Source organism: Candoia aspera, chromosome 4, assembly GCF_035149785.1.
Source record: "Candoia aspera isolate rCanAsp1 chromosome 4, rCanAsp1.hap2, whole genome shotgun sequence".
Lineage (NCBI taxonomy): Eukaryota > Metazoa > Chordata > Lepidosauria > Squamata > Boidae > Candoia > Candoia aspera.
The window spans coordinates 15629651-15649857 of NC_086156.1; positions in this window are offsets into that span (position 1 = coordinate 15629651).

Genomic DNA, 20207 nt, shown 5'->3' on the forward strand with positions numbered 1-20207 from the left:
AGTGTGCCCTTAATTTATTTTGCCTTACCATCTTTGGGAGAGTTATTAAAAATAATTTTCAATAAAGTTTTGCATTTGCATTTTTCCCTTATAACAATTTTATTAAAAATGCATTAAAAAGTGTTGAAAGTTTGCATTTTTTCTGTTGCTCTAGTTCTAAGTAAATAAGTTGCTTATATGCCTACTGCTAAATAAAATTTTGTTAAATAAAAACCATTTTTTAAAAGTTTATACTTAATATAGTTGTGGGGTCTGGCCTGGGGGATGGCCTGGAAGAGAACTGAATTTTTAAATTCTTATTTCACCTTCAGCACTTACTGAATCTTAACGTCTTGTCAGTAAAGCAATAGAAGGGCCAAGGGGCACCGTTGTTGGGCTGTGCCTAAGGCATCAGTTGGCCTTAATCTGGCCCTGCCTGATCTAGTGAAAAACAGAATACTACCATTCTGTGGCAGAGCAACGTAGATAAGCAATGGGATTGACAAGGTAAGAGTCTGACAAGTGAAGCAAATAGTGGCCAGACAGCATAAGGGCAGCTCAGACAAAATCAGGTCAGATAATTTCAAGTGCTTCTTTATAAGGTATACCAGATTCACATGAAATTTAATTGGCCCTAATAAACATAGAACTACAGTACTACTCTCTGGCCACTACCCCACTGAAAACGGATGAAGTGATCCTCCAACAAAGAGGTTGGGTTTGACACTGATCCTTCATGCAGATTGCAATGCATAACACTCATTCTAGTTCAAATCAAAGACCATCTCCTCCAGCATTCCATGCCCACAGTCCAAATCAGAAGCCTAGGGGAAGCCCCCAAGCAGGACACAATTCTAATTGTAGTCTCCACTGCAATGCCAGCTAAAGATTATATGGCACCAGCTTCTGCCAATGCAAAGATTTGCATTTTTAGAATGATTCAGGAAGAGAGGCAGTGGTGCCCCCTAAACATTGGTGCCCTAGGCCAGTTCCTACTTAGCCTTAGCCTAAAGCTGGCCCTGCTGCACTTACACATGCTCTCTTTCATTTGGCTCAGAGGCAAAGATATAAACACTACCATGTAATACCACCGGCGCATGGGATTTATCAATTGTGTAAGAACATCATTGTAATACTGGACTAAAAATGGGGAAACCCAAATTCAGCTTCAACTCAACCATGGAACTTATAAATAACTCCATACTAAATCTAAGCCTGTTCTCCTGGGTTGTTGTGAAAATAAAATGGGAAGATAGACAATCTTATTTGCTGTTTAGAGCTCCTTGAAGGAAACTGGAACATTAAAATCAATACCTTAAGTACCTTCTAAGGGTCTACTGAAAAGTAGACACTCAGTACATTTTGTTTGATGAGGTTTTTTAGAATACTGGTGAGAAAGAGGAAAATTAAGGGAGATTTCAGTGGCCGTGCTAGCTAGGAATTCTGGGGAATGTAGTCCTAGTGTTACCAGATTGGGTCATATGACATGATAGCTCCAATGCATAGAAAACTAGGCCCTCACTTCTATGAAAACATGATCTCCTCCACAACTGAAGTGAATGGAAGTATTATGTAGGAGCAATTCCATGTGGAAAACAAAATAGCCATAGAGCTCTAAATACAGGTCGTCCTCATTTAGCGATGACAATTGGGAACACCAACCAAGTCATTAAGTAAAGTGGTCACTATGTGAAATTTTCCTTCAACTTCCTTTTCCTTTCCTTACTTCAGCTTTCCTTTCTTTACAAACTTGCGAAGGCTGTAAATGTGAGCATTAGTTGTAAAGTTACTTTTTCATCACTGTGGTAACTGCAAACAGTTGTTAATGGGGCAGTCGCTAAATGAGGACTACCTAGACCATTATGGACTCATCTACTATAGCAGCAACTAAAACAACTTGATGTTTGGTATCCTCTAGAGTAGAGCAGTGTTTCTCAACCTTGGCAACTTTAAGATGCATTGACTTCAACTCCCATGCTGGTGTGAAATTCTGGGAGTTGAAGTCCACACATCTTAAAAGTTACCAAGACTGAGAAACACTGCTCTAGACAGATAACTGAAAAAAATGTCATTGTAATTAAGTAATATGGGGTGTGATTAACTAATATGGATAAAAAGAGGCATAAAGTTCAACAGGCAGGGGAAAAAAGTAAGCTTTAACTAATCATGGCTCCACAAGCTGACAAATTATTAGGCCCAATGAGAGGATCTAGCAATTATCACTGTCATATGAATTTGCTGGATTGCTAGAATCAAAAATCATTCATGTGAATAAATTTAGCACTTACACAACAATCAAAATCAAGCTTAGAATCTTGACTTGAGGGAAAGTGAATATTTTTTTTAATGGGAAATTGGGAATCATAGAGAAAGATTTGATAAATTAGCACCCACAATGACAAAGCTAGCAGGAAAGGCAAAAATATAGCCTCATTGCTAAAAGGATAATCTATTATTTAATTGAATTTTAATTTCTGAGAAGTAAAGCTCCTCATGCCAGCCTCTTGAGCAGTGTGAACTATTCCAAAGGAAACTAGTTTTCCATATGTTTCTTCTTTGGAATATTGTAGAAGAAATATTAATTTTAAAAAAGAGGAAGTCAACTTAAATAGCATTTGGGCAAAGCAAAGAGTTATGGAAAACAAAGAGGCATTGTTTCACAGCAAATAAATTTTGATCCACAGCTATTTTTGGGAGAGATTCTTTGAAACAAGTAGGGACACATTACATGCTGGGCCATGACCACAACCACCCCCTCCTGCTGCATGGCGTGCTGCACTACCTGGGTCTTCACTTTGACCTCCTCTCTGAGCACAAGGACTTCCTGCACCTGGACCGTGGGGCTCTGACCTGCATCCTCTCCTCGGACCACCTGGCAGTGACCTCAGAAATTGAGATCTTCTGGGCCGTGCAACGCTGGGTGAGGGCCAAGCCCGCTCAAGATGCTGCTAAGATGCATACGCTTCCCGCTCCTGACCCCGGTGGAAGTCACCCAGGTACAGGCGGAGGCATTCTGGAATTTTATTCCAGAATGCGCAGTTACCACATCACATGAACGCACTACAGTATTCCATTCCATTTGGCTGAGTCCTTAACTACTTATGCACTAGAAAACATGACCTAGGGAAAACCTGTGTCTCAGAACCTCCCAATGTCTGACGCATGTTTTAGGCAACCTTTTCCACCTGAGTGCTTATCATCATCATCATCATCATCATCACAATAATCAGCAAACTGCAGGTGGTATAGCAATCATGTCAACAGAATGAATGAGCTGAAATATTTGGCCTGGTTTTAATTGTTGAGAGGTTGAAGGGGGGTTATTTTTTTAACTTATTTCACAGCAAATAAGTATTTTAAGCTCCCCAGAGGCTTAAGATTTTTATTGTTACCTTACCTGGGGGGAAAAAAGGTCAAAACATTCACCATCCAAAATTACCATTTTTCTTTTGAATTTAGAAGAAGGGAACATCAATACAGTATAAAGACTTGGTTGTTGTTTCTTCTGTAGTGGTTTCTGCTGATGTTACTATCAGCACCATTTCCCTTTTTTTGCCACTCAAAGAACCAATTGCTATATAGAAGTAAAACCTTTTGCTTACTATAACTTACTAAGGGCAACTAAGAGGGGAAAAAAATACTGCTTTGATTTTTTAAAAATTGTTAAGTACAAGAAAGACTGAATAGAAACAACAGCCAATGACAATGCAAGACGTTTCTACAATTACTATGTCTCCTGCAAATTACTTACAAGTCATTTCTATGGAGTCCTTGGTGCTCTCTGAGCTTGGTTGTTTGCAGACGTTTCATTACCCGACTAGGTAACATCATCAGTGCGAGGGAGTGTGGGGTTTGCTCCCTGTTTATATACAGTAGCTTGCCCTGCCAGTGTTGGTGGGGGTGTGGTTTTCTCCTAGGTAGTTGCTTGATTAAGGAATCAAGGAACTACCAAAGAATTACCAATCAAGGAACTACCAAGGAGAAAACCACACCCCCACCAACACTGGCAGGGCAAGCTACTGTATATAAACAGGGAGCAAACTCCCTCGCACTGATGATGTTACCTAGTCGGGTAATGAAACATCTGCAAGCAAACAACCAAGCTCAGAGAGCACCAAGGACTCCACAGTTCAACCCTGAGCTACACATATTCTCTTCTATCCCTACCATGGCACAGAAGGATGCCTCCAAGAATTCAATAAACAACTTATAGGTCATTAAAGGTTCTTTAGTAAATCCTACCATTCCCTGATAAATGATTCAATTCCTCAAATATCACATTCCAAAATTTAATGCAGTTCAAGGAGTCATATAAAAAGACTTTCAAATAATAACTCTTGGGAAAATTTGCAATAAAATCTTGTGTCAGGGAAAACTTCTGCTTGCTTTTTCTGGAACAGTTGAGACTAAGAGTAACTTCTTAATGGCTTTGGGGATCACATCCAAGCATTCTAACTAGAAAACCTGGACACCACATTTAGAAACACAAAGTAAGGTTTTGAAGCTCTTCTGTATGACTTGGCATAAGCTCAGTATGATACAGACAACAAAATTATGCTGTGTGCTTTGTAGATTATGCTTCACAGGAATAGCTTTTGACAGCCCTTTCCTCTCTGAATTCCCCCTCAGCCACACACTAATTAAACTCTACGCATTTGCTAGTAACCCAAATTAAACTCTTGCAAGTCATTACTTTTGATTTGATGTCAGAAACTAATCTATTTTCTTGTTGTGTTTCTGCAAATATTCCAATCTGTACCATCATAAAATGAAAGATGGCAAGAATTTTTTAATCAGGTGTTTCCAGACCAGGCTGCTGTCATTCCAAAAGGCTATAGAAGGTCCAAATGATATTGTGGATCTATTTATCATCAGAGCATTTTCCCCACTGCATTCATCCTAACTGCATACAATCCAGTAAGGAGAAAAATCATTAAAAAGTGGCTCAATTTTTTTCTGCAGGCTGGATGTACAATATGTGATTGAAGTAGGATTGGAGGAACTGTTTGGGAAAGATGGATGACATCTTAAAAACACCCCTACTTTCTCTGTCACTTGTCATGTATTTCCATTTTGTGTACTACAAAGCAAGCTTTTTTCCATGTCTCACTGCTTCTCCAGGCTTACAAAGCAAGAAGAGATACTGAACAGAATAAAACTGTAAAATTCTAGACCAAATTTTAATGAGAATGATTAAAACCGCATAAGAGCTACTTGTTTCATTTTTAAACAGGCAAATGAACTGCCTATTTTATTTTTGAAAGGGCATAAGGCTACTGGTTTTGTTTTTAAAAAGAAGGAAGTTGTCCTGTTCAGACTACAAGGCGGCCAGGCAGGATTACTTAAAACTCTTTTATTACAATCAACTATTTACAGTAATAAGTCCTCAATAAGAAGCAACACAATCGATCAGGTCCACCCAGGCAGAGGAGGAAAACTAGGCAAGACAGCAGGATCAGGATCCGATGAAGACTGAGGCAACACAGCTAGGCAGAACTCGGCTAGACCCCTCAATGAGGCAGCAAGATCCAGGAAGGCAAATGCATGTGGTAAGAAGGAGACTGGAGATGCTGGGCTCAGTCTTGGCATGGAGGCTGGGCAAGGCTTGACTGGATCTGCAAGGCAGGACTTGGTTCTGGAGGCGATACAGGACTCTACTGAAGCAGCAAGGCAGTGGAACTTGGAGTGATACTATACTGGACTGGAGCAGCGAGGCAAGGCTTGGATCCGAAAAGAAGGCAGGACTTGAATGGAAGAATGAGGCAAGGAACTGGATTTAGAGCTAGGCTGGACTGGGACAGCAAGACTGGACTTGGGAGCAGAAGCAAGACTGGGATCGACTGAGGCGGCAAGACCAGACTGGGAACTGGAAGGAAGGCTGGACTGGACTGGAGTTGCAAGACAAAACTTGGAGCTGGAACTCTGGCTGGACTTGACTGGATCTGCAGAATGAGGCTTGATGCTGAAGGCAGGATTGCACATGGCTGAAGCAACAAGGTAAGGCTGGGAGCTGAAAGCGAAGCTGAGATCCGCTGGACTGGTGAGGCTGGACTCGATTGGAGTGACTTCTGAGGGAGGCAGCCCCACAAAGTTAGAAGAAGCTGGCTCTGATTCCACAATGGCTACAAACAAGGCTTCTGACTCCGGTAAGGACTCAACCACTGAAACGAGCTCGAAGGATCGATTGTCTCCAGCAGCTTGCTCAATGTGCACTTGCCTTTTATGGCGTTCCTTTCCGTGCCTTTTCTCTTCTGCAGCCAATCGGGCTGCCTTCTGATTCACACGTTTCTCAGCTGTTCAGTCTCGTGCACTGATTGGAGGTTTCAAATCCTCCTCTGGATTTTGCCCACTCAATGCTTGCTCTTTCTCCCACTCTGCTGAGTCATCCTGAGCATCTATTTCCCCGATTCCTACTGGATAAGTTTCGTTTTCTTCAGACTGTTCAGGATAAGTTTCGTTTTTGGAGTCTGACTCAGACTCAGACTGAGACCTCACAGAAGAGACATGGTACTGACACAGGCTTTGGGAACAATGAATCAAATAAGCCCAAAGAAATGTTCTGAGAAGTGAAAGCGGTTGAGGGTGAAACTTAGTGCTGCAATTTTCTAGCCTGGTTTTGAAACTAGCTACTCCTTTTTAAAAAAATACAAGTTTATTAAAAAAAAATTAAAAAGAAGATAAAAACTAATACAAACTAATATAAAGAAAAAGAAAAGAAAAAAGAAATAAAAAAGATAGCTAAAAGTGCAAGAAAGGGAAAAAAAGTTTAAAAAATAGAAAAGAAAGAAAAAAGATACAAAAAAGTGGCTTCTGATCATTTTTACAGCCATTATAAGTACAATTATAAATTTACCTCTTACTCCATGGTTACAACATGACCCTCTTCTTTCTATAATCTATCCTATCTAATCATCAAAACCATAAATCATAAGTTCATTTTTCTTCCTCTTTTACACAAAAAGTCCATAAGGGGTTTCCAGGCAGCAATAAATGTAGATATTGTCTTTTCTCTGATCAAAGAAGTTCATTTAGCCATCTCAGCAAGTCCCATCATCTTCATCAACCATTCCTCCAATGTTGGTAATGCCGTATCTTTCCATCTTTGTGCATGCAATAATCTTGCTGCAGTTATCGTATACAAAAACAAAGTTCCATGACTTTTTTCCAACTGTTTGTCCATCAATCCCAAAAGAAAAACCTCTGATCTCAATTGTATATTAATCATTAAAATCCCCTGAATCAGTGTGTGTATTTGAATCCAAACTTTTCTAGCTTTTTTACACGTCCACCAAGCATGATAAACTGTCCCCTCTTGTTGTTCACATTTCCAACATAAATTTGAAGTGCCTTTATACATTCTAAACAATTTCTCTGGGGACATATACCAATGTTACACCATTTTATAAAAATTCTCTTTAAGATTATAACGTAGTGTAAATTTCAGTCCTTTCAACCACATATTTCCCATTGTTCCATCTGTATATTATAACCAATTTTTTTAGCCTACTTTATCATACAATATTTCACTTATTCTTCTTCTGTTTCAAATTTCAATAAAAGTTTATACATTTTAGCAATTACATGTTCATCATTTGTACACAATTCTATTTCAAACAGTCTTACAATGTTCAAAACCATAAATGCTTTTGTCTATTTTAAATCCTTCTATAACTGTAGATAAGAAAATCATTGAAAACTAAATCCCTCTGTCACCGGTTCTTCTCTTGATTTTATTTTATATTCCCCTTGACAAAATTCTAGTATCTCATGATAAGTTAGCCATTTGTGTTTGCCTATTATTTCTCATCAATAAAATGCTTCTTGTACTGAAAGCCACAAAGGTGTTTTCGGGCACAACCTGAGTTTGTATCTATTCCATATTCTCAATATGGCACATCTAACATAATGATTTTTAAAATCCACATTAACCTTGACTTTGTCATACCACCAATATCCATACCACCCAAATCTCAAGTTGTGTCCTTCTAACTCCAAAAGTCTCCTATTTCTTACCAACACTCATCTTGTCTTATATCTGTATTCAATATTTCAAGAACCAAAATAAACAAGAAAGAAAACAGTGGGCATACTTGTCTTGTTCCTTTTTGTATCTCACAAGGTTTTGTTAGATCTCCATTAATAATTATTTGTGCTTTCTGTAAAGTGTAAATTGATCTTACACATTTTATAAAATTCTCTCCAAAATTCATACCCTCCAAAACTTTGAACAAGAAAGCCCAGTTCAAGTTGTCAAAGGCATCCTCTGCATCTAAGAAAACCAATGTGGTTTATTTTTCATTATGTTGCTCCAAATATTCCAAAATGTTCAACACATTTCTAACGTTGTCCTTTAACTGTCTTTTAAGTAAAAACCCTCAAGAATAAATTCTTGAAAAAATATTTGCAGTCTATCAGCTAGAATCATTATAAACAACTTGTAGTCATTGTTCAATAATGATATTGGCCTATAGTTCCTTGTTAAAGTCAAATCTTGTCCCTCTTTAGGTATTAGTGCTATATTAGCCTCTTTCCAATTCTCTAGTATCTTTCCTCCCTGTAAGATGGAATTCACCATGTTTTGTAAAGGTTGTAAAAGTTCATCCTCAAAATATTTATAATAAGTTGTTATATATTGTTTATACATGTATGCTGTTAATTGCCAGAAGTCTATCACTGATTCTAGTAGACTACAAAACAAGAAAACAAATATCATAACTGCAGTGTTTCCAGTACTTTCTGTAAATCAGAGCCCCTTCATTAGATGGATGAAGACTCTAAATTGGAAATTCAGGTATTTTTTTAGTCAGTTTGTCCCCTTCCCAAGGAATATGGCTAAGAAGCAGACCAAGAAAGACAAACTGCTATATTATATGTACAACAATGAAATATATAACTGATCAGGTAGTAAAGTCATAAATAGAGAGATAGAAAGATAGAAAGATATAAGATACATATATATCTTGAGACTGCAGATAAGAACATCTATGAATTAATAGTATTCCATAGCCTACAATCACTTTGGAGATGTTTAGACAGATTAACCATAAATGTCTGATGGTAATTTCTGACTACTTGCAAAAATTACCAATCCTTAACATAGAGTTTTTTTGAGAATGCCTATGAAACATTTCTATTTGTCTGATAGGCTAATGGATACAACTTTGCACAAATGGTTAATTCCCCATTCCCCTTTTGCCAACTAATGTCTGTAACTTCTGGTTCTTTTCTTCCTCAATTGTTTTCTCTTTTTAACTCCCTAACTTCTACAACCATCCAGTTACTATAGCTGTTGGGGAAACATTGGGAATGTTGACTAGCAGGGTTGGTCGAGTTTTCCTACCTCCCTATAACCTGACCACAGAAATGTAAAATATTTATTAGTTTCTGAAGCCAAAAACAATGGACTGACTCTAGCAATGATATAGGTATGCTAAGCCCTGCAGGAAAAAAGAAAAGGAAAGAAAGATTGGCTGAGCTCCCCAACAAATAAGATAACAGAAACATCTAGACTAGACCCACAGCCAATATAAAGCAAAACTACATGCCTAGACTTTGGAGCTGAATCAACTTAAGAGGGATGGAAATTATGTTTGTAAGAGACAGATGACAGCATGAAATTGCTGGCAACATCCAAGGATTGCTAAAGATGGAGAAGAATGAGTAACAAAGGGATTTGTAGGGCAGATGTGAATGGATAACACACAAATCAGGCAGTCATAAATGTAGAAGTCAATAAAAGGCCATCTAGCTTATTTCAATGAAGCAGGCCCATCTATTCAGCATTGTTCCCTCATAATTTATTTATCTACAGTACTTCCCACAAAGTAATTAGTAAATCCCAATCCAATCCCAAAATGCATTACAGCAACCCACCTGCAGAGGAAATGGATCCAGGTGAGCTCAGAATGTGACTCACACACTAAACAGGGAGACTCCCCCAGAATGGATCTCATGATCATGGCCATTTAAGCCTGGAAACAGATCCTTCGTGGTCAGTCAGGCTGGTGATCAGCCATTTGATGAATGTGACCAGAACATACCCATCAAGCCATCATGTCAGTCTGAAGCATTTCAACCCTGTCTCATATCCTGTCCCTGGGTGAAGGCATTCATAATAATTCACAAAAATATTATAAAGGAAAAAGAAGTTTCTCTATACTTTTTAATGTTCTAGTAATGGAAGCTTCAGCAAAGGGCCATTTCACACTGACCAGCAAAAATGAGAGAACTCTTCCCTTGTTTCTTTAGTAAAGCATGTCTAAAAAGATTGTGTGAGTATGGCCAGCAATGTGAATCCATCATGTGTACTTCCATTCCCCTAACTGATCAGAATGAACCACGTCATGAGTATCCAAGCCAGAACAGCTTGAAAGTGGTTATGGGAGGGCGCATGACTGCAAATGGGACAAGGGGGGACTGCTTGGTAAAAGCAGTGTCACGCTGTTGTGATGCAAGGCCAGTTCTTTTCTACAAGTATCACAATGTTGCATGCATGCCCAAAATGAGTGGAACTTGTGGTGTGAGATCCTGGAGACACCACCGATTCCATCCTCCATTTTTTCCCACAACAGCCTTGTGAAAGATGACAAACAAGGATGGGGCAATCTCATCATCCAATGAAATTGAATCTAGGTCTCCCTAGTCCTAGTCCATTACTTTAACCATTATGTCGTATAGGCTCTATGTTCTGGTCAATGACACATCATATGATTTGCATTCATCAACTAATGGGCTGTAGAAATAAGAGAATTATCAGAACAGTGTAAGTCTTTACCAGGATTTCATCCATTATTGAACAATTTCACTGAGTGAGAGCTAGCACTAACAGATTCCACTGTTTGAGACCCAAGATACCCATAATAATTAAGCCTTTAAGAACCATTCCTAGCCTGGTGACTCTGGAGCATTCTGAGTGAGCTTCTCCTATTGACTGGCAGAAGATGCATAATTACTCTAAGGACATATATTCTTCAAGTAAAACTAAGCACGAAGCAAATAAAAGAAATATTACCCTGTGGCCATTTTAAAGGATAATCAATTTTTAGGCATTTGGAAGTTCTCAGAATATAGAAGTAGAATGAAGCAGAGCAAATTAAACAACATCCTTCAGCAACAATTTTTGTGTCACCCCAGGATTTCATTAAGGAAGGCAAAACATGTCCCAGGTGCCCTGGTATCCATCTGCTCTTACCCATAAAGTTGGTAGTAGGAGTCTCTTCTTACAGAATAGTGGAGAACAGGCAGAAAATCTATCTTCTGGTCTCCAATCACTCCAGGCTGCCGAGCATATCTGAAATTATGAGAAAATGTTATGGGACCATAACAAAATGGTTACATTAGGGATGCTATAGGTCAAAAAATGTTGCTTTCACAGAAAGGCAAAATGATTGGCCCAAAAACCAAATTGATTGGCCCAGAAAGGCAGAGGTAGAATCTGACCCTCAGGATACAAAGTCATTCTTTAAACCTATGACTTCCATTTTTATTCATGATCATGCGCCCGCCATACTTTCTTTTTTACTCCACATTCCTAGAAGACAATATCCACAGACCCATCATTCGTTTTAGGATCATCACTGTATACAAGTGTTTCTCACCTTTGGCAACTTTAAGATGTGTGGACTTCAACTCTCAAAGGCTGACTGGGGAATTCTGGGAGTTGAAGTCCACACATCTTCAATTGCCATGGTTAAAAAACACTGCTGTAGACTAACTGAATGCTAATAAATATAACACAAAATGCACTAAGGTACATATTTCCTTTTCTGTTCATAGACATCAACCTTCTATGATGTTGCCACCTAATCTCCCTAACCATTCCTTTTGCTCTCTGTGGCATTCTCAGTCTAGCACCCATCCAATTCTTACCCTATTGGATTCCCTCCCGTCTTGCTGTCTCCATTTCTTACTACACAGCATCATTCCAGCTTTCCCTTAGATCTCCTCCAAACATCTTCTAGATACCCTCTTCCTACTTTTTTTTTCAGACAACAGGGAAAGCATTAACACAAAATGCTGGAGACATCTTTAAAATGTGTCTGAATCCCCAAAATGTGGGGAAATAAAGATGTTAGCTAGAGGGCAATGAGCTTTGAACACCCCCAGCCCATCCTCTAGTCTAGAACAAAATTAATAAATCAGAAATTATCAACAGACTACGTTTTAGTTTGTTTGATATATTGACTGACTGACTGACTGATCAATTGGTTAATTTCAAACCTGCCTTTTAACAATGTGAGCCCTCAAAACAGCTAAAATTTTTAAAAACAGTGTTTTTAAATTTTCTGTTAGTTTTAATACCTTCTATAGACTGAGAAAAACACAGAAGAATGCCCTTCCCATGTACCAGAAAAATGGGCCTCTGATGGCGGGAGCATCTTCAAAAGGGCCTCTCCAGCATACCTTAACAACTAGACAAGTTCATGACAGATGCCAAATGCATGTTCAAGGGTACAGTGGGTCTCAGGGACATCGTGCTAGCTACCAGAGAAAATTTTTACAGCCAGTTAATAGACCAGGGGAATCTTAATGGAAAAGTTGCTCAAAAAAGTTTGGTACATCTTAGCAAGGGCAAGGGGGGTAAGGTGGCAGCAAAGACTGAAAATGCATGATGTGAACTGAAACAGCATTCTCATTCAGATGTGAGAAATCCAAACTAGAAACGGTTCTTAAGTATCACAGAGAACCAACCATAGACTTAGTTCAACAACCCACAATTGTCAGCCATTCAAGGTACACAGGTGAGGAAACAGACTCCAAAAGGATTACTGGAACTCTATTGTTGGAAGTGTAATAACAGAATCTTGAAATCTTGACAGAGTTTCCCTCTGCCTCCTCCTATACCAAACAGAATCAAGGCAGGGTTATTTTGAGCTTCTTTCTCACCTCCTCTTCTTTCCTGGGACTAAGCTGACATTTACTTAACAATGCTTGCATTCCTCCTTCAAGGTTATCTTCATACTCCTCTACAAAAATGAAGATATCTAGCAAATACAAGGAGATTTCTGAGAAGGCTGGGTGATACCCTAAGTTCTAGGGTCTTTGTTTTTCATAAGTATTAAGAACAATAGTGAACAAAGATCCATCCAATCCAAAATCCTGTTTTTCACAGCGTCCAACAACAAGTGTCTGAGAAGGTCATGGTAAGCCTTGAATGCTTCTCTTCCACAATAGTCTCCAACAGATAGAGAGACAGAGGACCCACAACCTTTGTAGGAAGCTCTTTTTTCCTTATATTTAAGAGATATCTAGGAAGCTAGAACTTATACCCACTATTTTTGGTTCTAGTTTATGTTGCAGTGGAAAATAGTTCCTTACCATATTTGCTATGGCATGCTTTTATAAACGTTGATGTCATGTGTCTTCTTTTCTCCAGACAAAACATCCCAAGTTCATTCAGCCATGGAGACTCTCAGTAATCACAGCACTGTCTTCGAGATGTTTACAGATGGCCTGCTCTGACACCTTTCCAGGGATTGTTAGGGTTACTGGACATTTTTTTTTCCTTTCTTGCTTTCCTCCAGTCCTCTGGCATCTTCTAAGTTCTCCAGAACTCCTCAAGCATCATTGACAGAGGCTCCCAACAGCTCTTCAGCCAGACCCTTCTTCAGCCAGGGTGCATTTCATTGGGCCTGGGAAATTTAAGGCAATCAAATTAGCTAGAAAATTAGTATTCAATGGGCAAAGGATTGTGCTGCATCTCCATAGCTCTCTAAAGAAATCTGAGTTAGTGGGTGTCACTATTCCTGAGACAGGCAAGATCCTAAATAAATTATGCACCAGGCAACCATGCTCTCATTATTTTTTTTTATCCCACTAGTTTCATGGATTGGCTTTAAAGAGAGGAGGAAGAAATAATCCTCAAGCTTCTATCTGTGGGAGCATTCCAACTTGTTTGTTATGGACCCTTTGTGGTAATAGATATCAGCTTGGCCACCATGGAACCCCTATGGACTCCATGCCTCTTGTCAGTTCTTATTATTTCAAATGGACTGAACTTTTACCTCAGGACACACCAGAATTTCCCTATTGCTGCTCTTTGCTGAGATAAGATCAATAAATGGTAGGCACGCTGTGCATTGGAGGTATTTGTCCTTTGTTCCTGACCTTTTCATCTGAGGAACCCCAGGAACTTTTTGAAAACCTCTATCCTAAAATACCTCTCTCTGCTTTACTTGACATCAACACCAGCATCCACCTTTGCTGTTAATAAGAGGAACACGCATGTGCTTAATGCAAGGACAGACCTTTTACAAGGAGGCTGTGACAGCTAAAATGCCTCCGTCACCAGGGAAACAAAAGAGGTCATAATTTATGGGAAAGTGGGTTAGGAAATGCCCCCCCAGTATTATGCTAACTGATCTGGCTCCTGTGACATTTGACAGGGTAAAAGAAAAAGAGGTGAAACATTCGCAGCTGGCAGGTGAGTACAACACGGGACAGCCCAGTTTAAATCCTTGTCATTGTCATTTTGCACCTGAATTCATAATCATCTTTCACTCTTCAGGTCTAATGCAGTTTTGGAAAGTCAGAGGCAAGGAGGCAACAGAGGATCCACCCACATTGGAATGGTTTTTCATTGTTACGGGATTTTTGGCAGCTAAGCCAGCTTCTAAGGTATAAAAGCTTTTTTACAATCAAGAGGATCCATTTTGGCACTGGCAATGAATATATTCCCCCTCTGCTGGGGGAAGGCTCAACTCGTACTCAGTTGCCATCTAGATCTGCTGGGTACCAAGTCATGACATGGTGAAACATGTCAAGCTTTAGAGAGAACATTGAGGCCCTAAACAGATCCAGATGAAGGCAGTGCACAGAGCAGGGATGAGGGGAAGGAGAATCATCCAAAAATCTTCTCTTAGTAGAAACACCATCTTGCCACTCTCCAGGCTCAAATGCCTGTGTCCTTGACTGACAGGCAGAAAATCATCAGGTGAAACATTCTGTATGTGCCTAATGGAGTTCAGTCTGTTAGTTTCTAGGTTAAATGCCAGCTCTCTCTTTCTCTACACACACACACATCAAAAAAGTCAAAATGGTGGCTGTGAGTGCATGATTGAAGCCCCACCCTTTTCTTCCATGTATTACACATAAACTGAATCTTGGGAAATTAAGGGATAGCTTTGTATTCATATTTCTAACTATTCATGGCAAATCCAGAAATGAAGTGTTTTGGACCTTTGCTTCTTTTTCACCTCTTCTCTGAATCTAATTTTGGTCTTCTCACCCTGGCAAAAAGGCACTGATATTTCCATTCCATAGTGCCATCTTCTATTCCTTATACAGTATGTTACTTACCTGAATTTAAAGTCTGAATTTAACACTAAATTAGAGCTAGTAGGACTGATATACATGTCTATTTTCTAGGAGATGTATATGGCAATCAAGTTGCTCTTTTCTTTTGCAACATGAATGTCTCCATTCTTATGTCCATACATAAGAAATATGTATGGGCTAATTGTTTCTCATTCAGGAGCAGATGCTCCCCATTGTAGCAAGTTACAGTGCACAAATCTGCTATGTGCATATTAATCCATTCTTAGAAGTCCTTCAGTTCAGGGTTTTCCTGGACCTTGGATACGTGGAAGTGCATGTATGCCTGCAAACACAGGATGTCTGCTATGGCCACCTATTTTGTGGAACTGCAAAAATTGTTAGCTAGGTTCATCAATATTAGTACTAATAGCATTACTACTGCTAATTATAGCTCATTATACTTGATGATGATGATAATAATAAAGACAACTTGAAAACAACACCTGCAAACTGAGAAAATATACAGACCACACATTAATCAGATGTATTTACAACACAGCAGTCCAAATTAACATCCCAGATTCTCCATCCATTAAGGTAAGGGAACAGGGGGACATGCAGCTCAAGAGTGGTACTGCTCCATACAGATTCTGATCAAACCAACATCTTCATTCCAGCTACTGAGAAACAAGTAAAGCATCTGTACTTGAAACTGCATATAATTCTTTCATCTCTTAGAAGGCAAACAGAGCAGATGGATTTATTTTTAAGCTCTGGGAGGGGGGAACTGTGCATATGTTCTTCTGTTGGTAAATCCTCTGGTTTTCACACTTACTATACTTCTGTATGATAAGATGCATTCACACCTGACAGGCAGCTTCAAGCAATCAGTCAGCTTCATTACAACATTTCCATTCTTGGAAAGTACAGTCCTAGCATCAATATACCTTGCCTTGTTTCCATTCCAACCACACCTGGATAACTATGATGCTGATACAACAATGGGGTAATTATTCAGCAGCAACTAGAACCCAGCTATCGTTTTTCAAAGTTACAACGAAGCAAATGATAAAGTAATTATCCAATCAAAATCAACCCACAACTTCAAACAAGGTATGTGAGGTGAAGGGAAAACACCAGGCTCCTTGTAAGTAAGCCACAGCTCCTGACTGTAAGGGCCTGCAGGCTCAGGGCTGGCTTAGCTTACAGGCTGCTCTGCTGAAAGGGTGGGTCGGTCAGCTGAAGAAGAAGGTGGAGGAACATGGTAGCTACCAGAGCAGGATGAGAAGGAGAAGCCTGCAGAGGAAGTGCTGGAAATTCCCTTATCAAGGCCTGTATAAACAGACTCCCCCACTTATCTATGCTCCCTGGTTGGGACCCTGCTCGTTTGTCAGGCACTAAATAGAGCTGGTTCCTCTGTTAGAATTCCTTAGGCGAGGAAAGGAAGGGGCCAGAGTCTTCACAAGAAGGCTTTGCCTGTATGCTGAGACTGGGGCATCTGCTGTTTGAAGGAGGATATCAAACTTCAAACTACTGCTGCCTGTCCCATTTTTTTCCCTTGATTTGAATATTTTATCTTTGAGAATTTTTCTTCTGTATGCTTGGTTTGGACCACTGACACTCCCAAGAGACTGTTTTGTTTTCAACCCCTGACCCTGAATGCTTAAGGGTCTGGGATGAATAAACTGCTGCAGGTTTTCTATGTCTTTGAAATCCAGGGTTTGTTTGCTGTTACTCATGAGTCAGCTCCCTGCCTCTCTGTCTACAATGGACTTTGCCACAGTATGTTTATGTCATCAGTTATCCTGTTATAGAATCATAGAATGTAAGGATTGCAAGATCATCTAATCCAGTCCTTTGCCCAGTGCAGGAATCCAGTGCTGCACCATCCCTGACAGAAGACCACCCAGCCTTCATTTAAACAACTCCAGCAAAGAAGAAAACACAGGTCTTATCAGAAATTTCCTCTGAAGTCCAATCAATATCTACTTCCTTCTTCCTTCCTTCCACTGTTTTTTTTACCTGTCTTCTAGAACAATTCTGATCATTTCTGTGCTCTTTTACATAACAGCCTTTCAGATACTTGAGAAAGGCTGTTGTGTCTCCCCAGAGTCTTCTTTAAACATACTCAGCACTTGCAACCATTCATTATATGTTCTTCCTTCCAAGCCCTTTATCACCATGGTTGCTCTTCTCTGAACAAGCTCCAGTTTGTTAGTGTCCTTTCTAAATTATGGCACCAAGAACAGAATGCAATACTTTAGGGCACACCAACACAGACTAGATAGGACTGATGACTTCTCTTGAGCTTGATACTATACTTTTGTTGATGTAGCCTAGGATTGCATTTGGGGGAGGGGGAGGGGGTTGGCAGTTGCATCACATTGATGGCATGTTCAGACTGCAATATACTATGACACCTAGATCCTTTTCATATGTACTGCTGCCATATGTACTGCAGTATGGTCCACCCTATCCTTAAATCATGTCTTTGATTTTTCCTACCCAGATGAAGAAATTTGCATTTGTCCCTCCTCAAATTATCTTGCTGATGTCTACCCATTGTTTCAGTTTTTCAGGATCCTCTTGAAATTTGGTATGTTTGCTATTGTGTGTATAAGTGTGTCTTCTACAAATTTGATAACCACATTTTCTAACTTCTCATACAAGTCATTTATGAATATGTTGAACAATGCAGGGTCTTGAATGGTCCTACAGTGTGGCACTCAACACTTTCCCCCACCTTGACATGAAGCCATTGACATACACTTGTTGGTTACAATTCTTCAGTTAGATTGTATCCATCTAATGGTAGCACAGTCCAGCCCACAAGTTGCCCTCTTCTATAGTAGGATTTTCTGGTAGTCTTTGTCAAATACTTTACTGAGGTATAAGATACAGTATGTCATCACATTCCTGCAATCAACTAAACTGGTCATCCTGTGAGAAAGGACATGGTTTGGCATATTTTTTTTCTTCATAAATCCATGTAGATTCCTGCCAAATAATGCATAATTTTCCACATTTTTTCAAACTGACTCTTTACCTATCCCAGAGTTTTGCTAGTAACCACATCTAGCTGACCAGCCTGTAGTTACCCAGCTACTTTTTTTCCTTGTTTAGAATATAGGAACAATATTTGCCCTTTTCCAATCATAGAATTATAGAATCATAGGGTTGGAAAGGACCTTGAAGGTCTTCTACTCCAACCCCCTGCCTAGTGCAAGAAATGGCTGTCCATGTCTTTTCTTGAAAACTCCTAGTGAGGGAGCACCCATGACTTCAGGAGGCAGGCTGTTCCATTGCTTAATAACCCTCACAGTCCTCTGACAGTTTCTCAAAAATTTCTCGAAGATCACAGAGTGGCTCTGAGATGAAATCCACAATTTCTCAGATGTAGTTGGTATGGTCCTGCAAAGTTAAAATTGATCACAGTAGCAAGTGCTCCCTCAACAACTCTTTATTCAGGGGTACCCACATAAAAAGTGGTGGGGCTTCAGTTACATATTTGCTGCCCACTATCTTGACTTTTTACACACAAACATGCGCACACACCACATTCTGGATATATTGAATAAACATCATCTTTCTACTTGAAGGTGGGGCCTGTTATAGTCCAATACATCTGGAAGACTCTAGGTTGAAGATAGCTGACCTATACACTCCAGAAGTGATGGAAACAATTTAAAGGAGATTCAGCAAATCACAGAAAAGTCAAAACTTTTAGCCACCACTTTTTTTAATCCCAGAAGTATTGATTGAGTTCAGGAATTTTTTTAGATTTTTTTTAAATCCTGCCTTTATTATTTTTATAAATAACTCAAGGCGGGGAACATATCTAATACTCCTTCCTCCTCCTATTTTCTCCACAACAACCCTGTGAGGGGAGTTGGGTTGAATTTGTCAGAACTATTTTTGGATTGAGGCCTGCAAAGAGGCAAACTCCAAGAAGTACCCAGGACAAGGACAAAAAAGGGGGTGGGTCTCAGGACAAAAATTACATTTAAATAACATGGACATTTCCTTTACATTCAGTTAATTAAATACAGTTCATATGATTATTCCACGTATTTAGTAAGGTCCTCATCTATCACATTCAACATTACAATTTGGTAGCAACATTTGGAAGGGTTCCTGGACCTACCCCTAAGGGTTTCAGGGCCTGTTATCTAACTCTGGGCCCTCAAAATACATACCCTGGTTTAAAGTTCAAAATATACTATGACTTGTGGGAGGATTTGGCAGTTCCTGGAGAAAAATGGATTCAAATTACCATTTATAAAATAATAATGTACCATCAGTGTGAAAAAAATGACAAACTATATTAGGTGCAGATGCGTGGTAAATGTCTAAACTGGTTCAAAACAATGATTTACACAATTGTTACTTCAGTTTTGGAAAATTACCTGAGCAATCTGAATTAGTTCATCCAGCCATATATCCTGCCAAGAGGTAAGGGAATTATGAACATATGTTGAGGATCCTGTAGTAATTTAAGCTACTTGTGTTGGAAAAACAAGTCAGACAATTCTCTAAAGGTCTATTCACCTGTAATTTCCACTGAACTTAGTGAAGCTAACTCCCAATAGGTAGAAAGATAACTGATTGCAGCATTACTTGTTCCATAAAGAATATTCCATGTGGTGAAATCATCTATATCTACTGAGAATGGCTCAAGAAATAAGCAGTAAAAAACCCTATTCCAAAATAAACTTGACAGAGAGGGTGGCAGAGACAGCCTGGAATTCTGTAATTGTGGATTATCTTCGGGTGAGAAAGCTGACAGACTGGGACTCTCGACTGCATCAACAAGCCTAAAACATACCACCTTGTCAGTTTTAGTTAGTTCAAGCCACCAGACAGCTGTTAGGAACCCAAGTTCTCAGGAGTGACAGACATTATGGCGTCTTTGGAGATAAAAGCTGTGGAGCTGATTACCCAACACAGGATGTGGGCAGCCTCTGTCTTTCAAC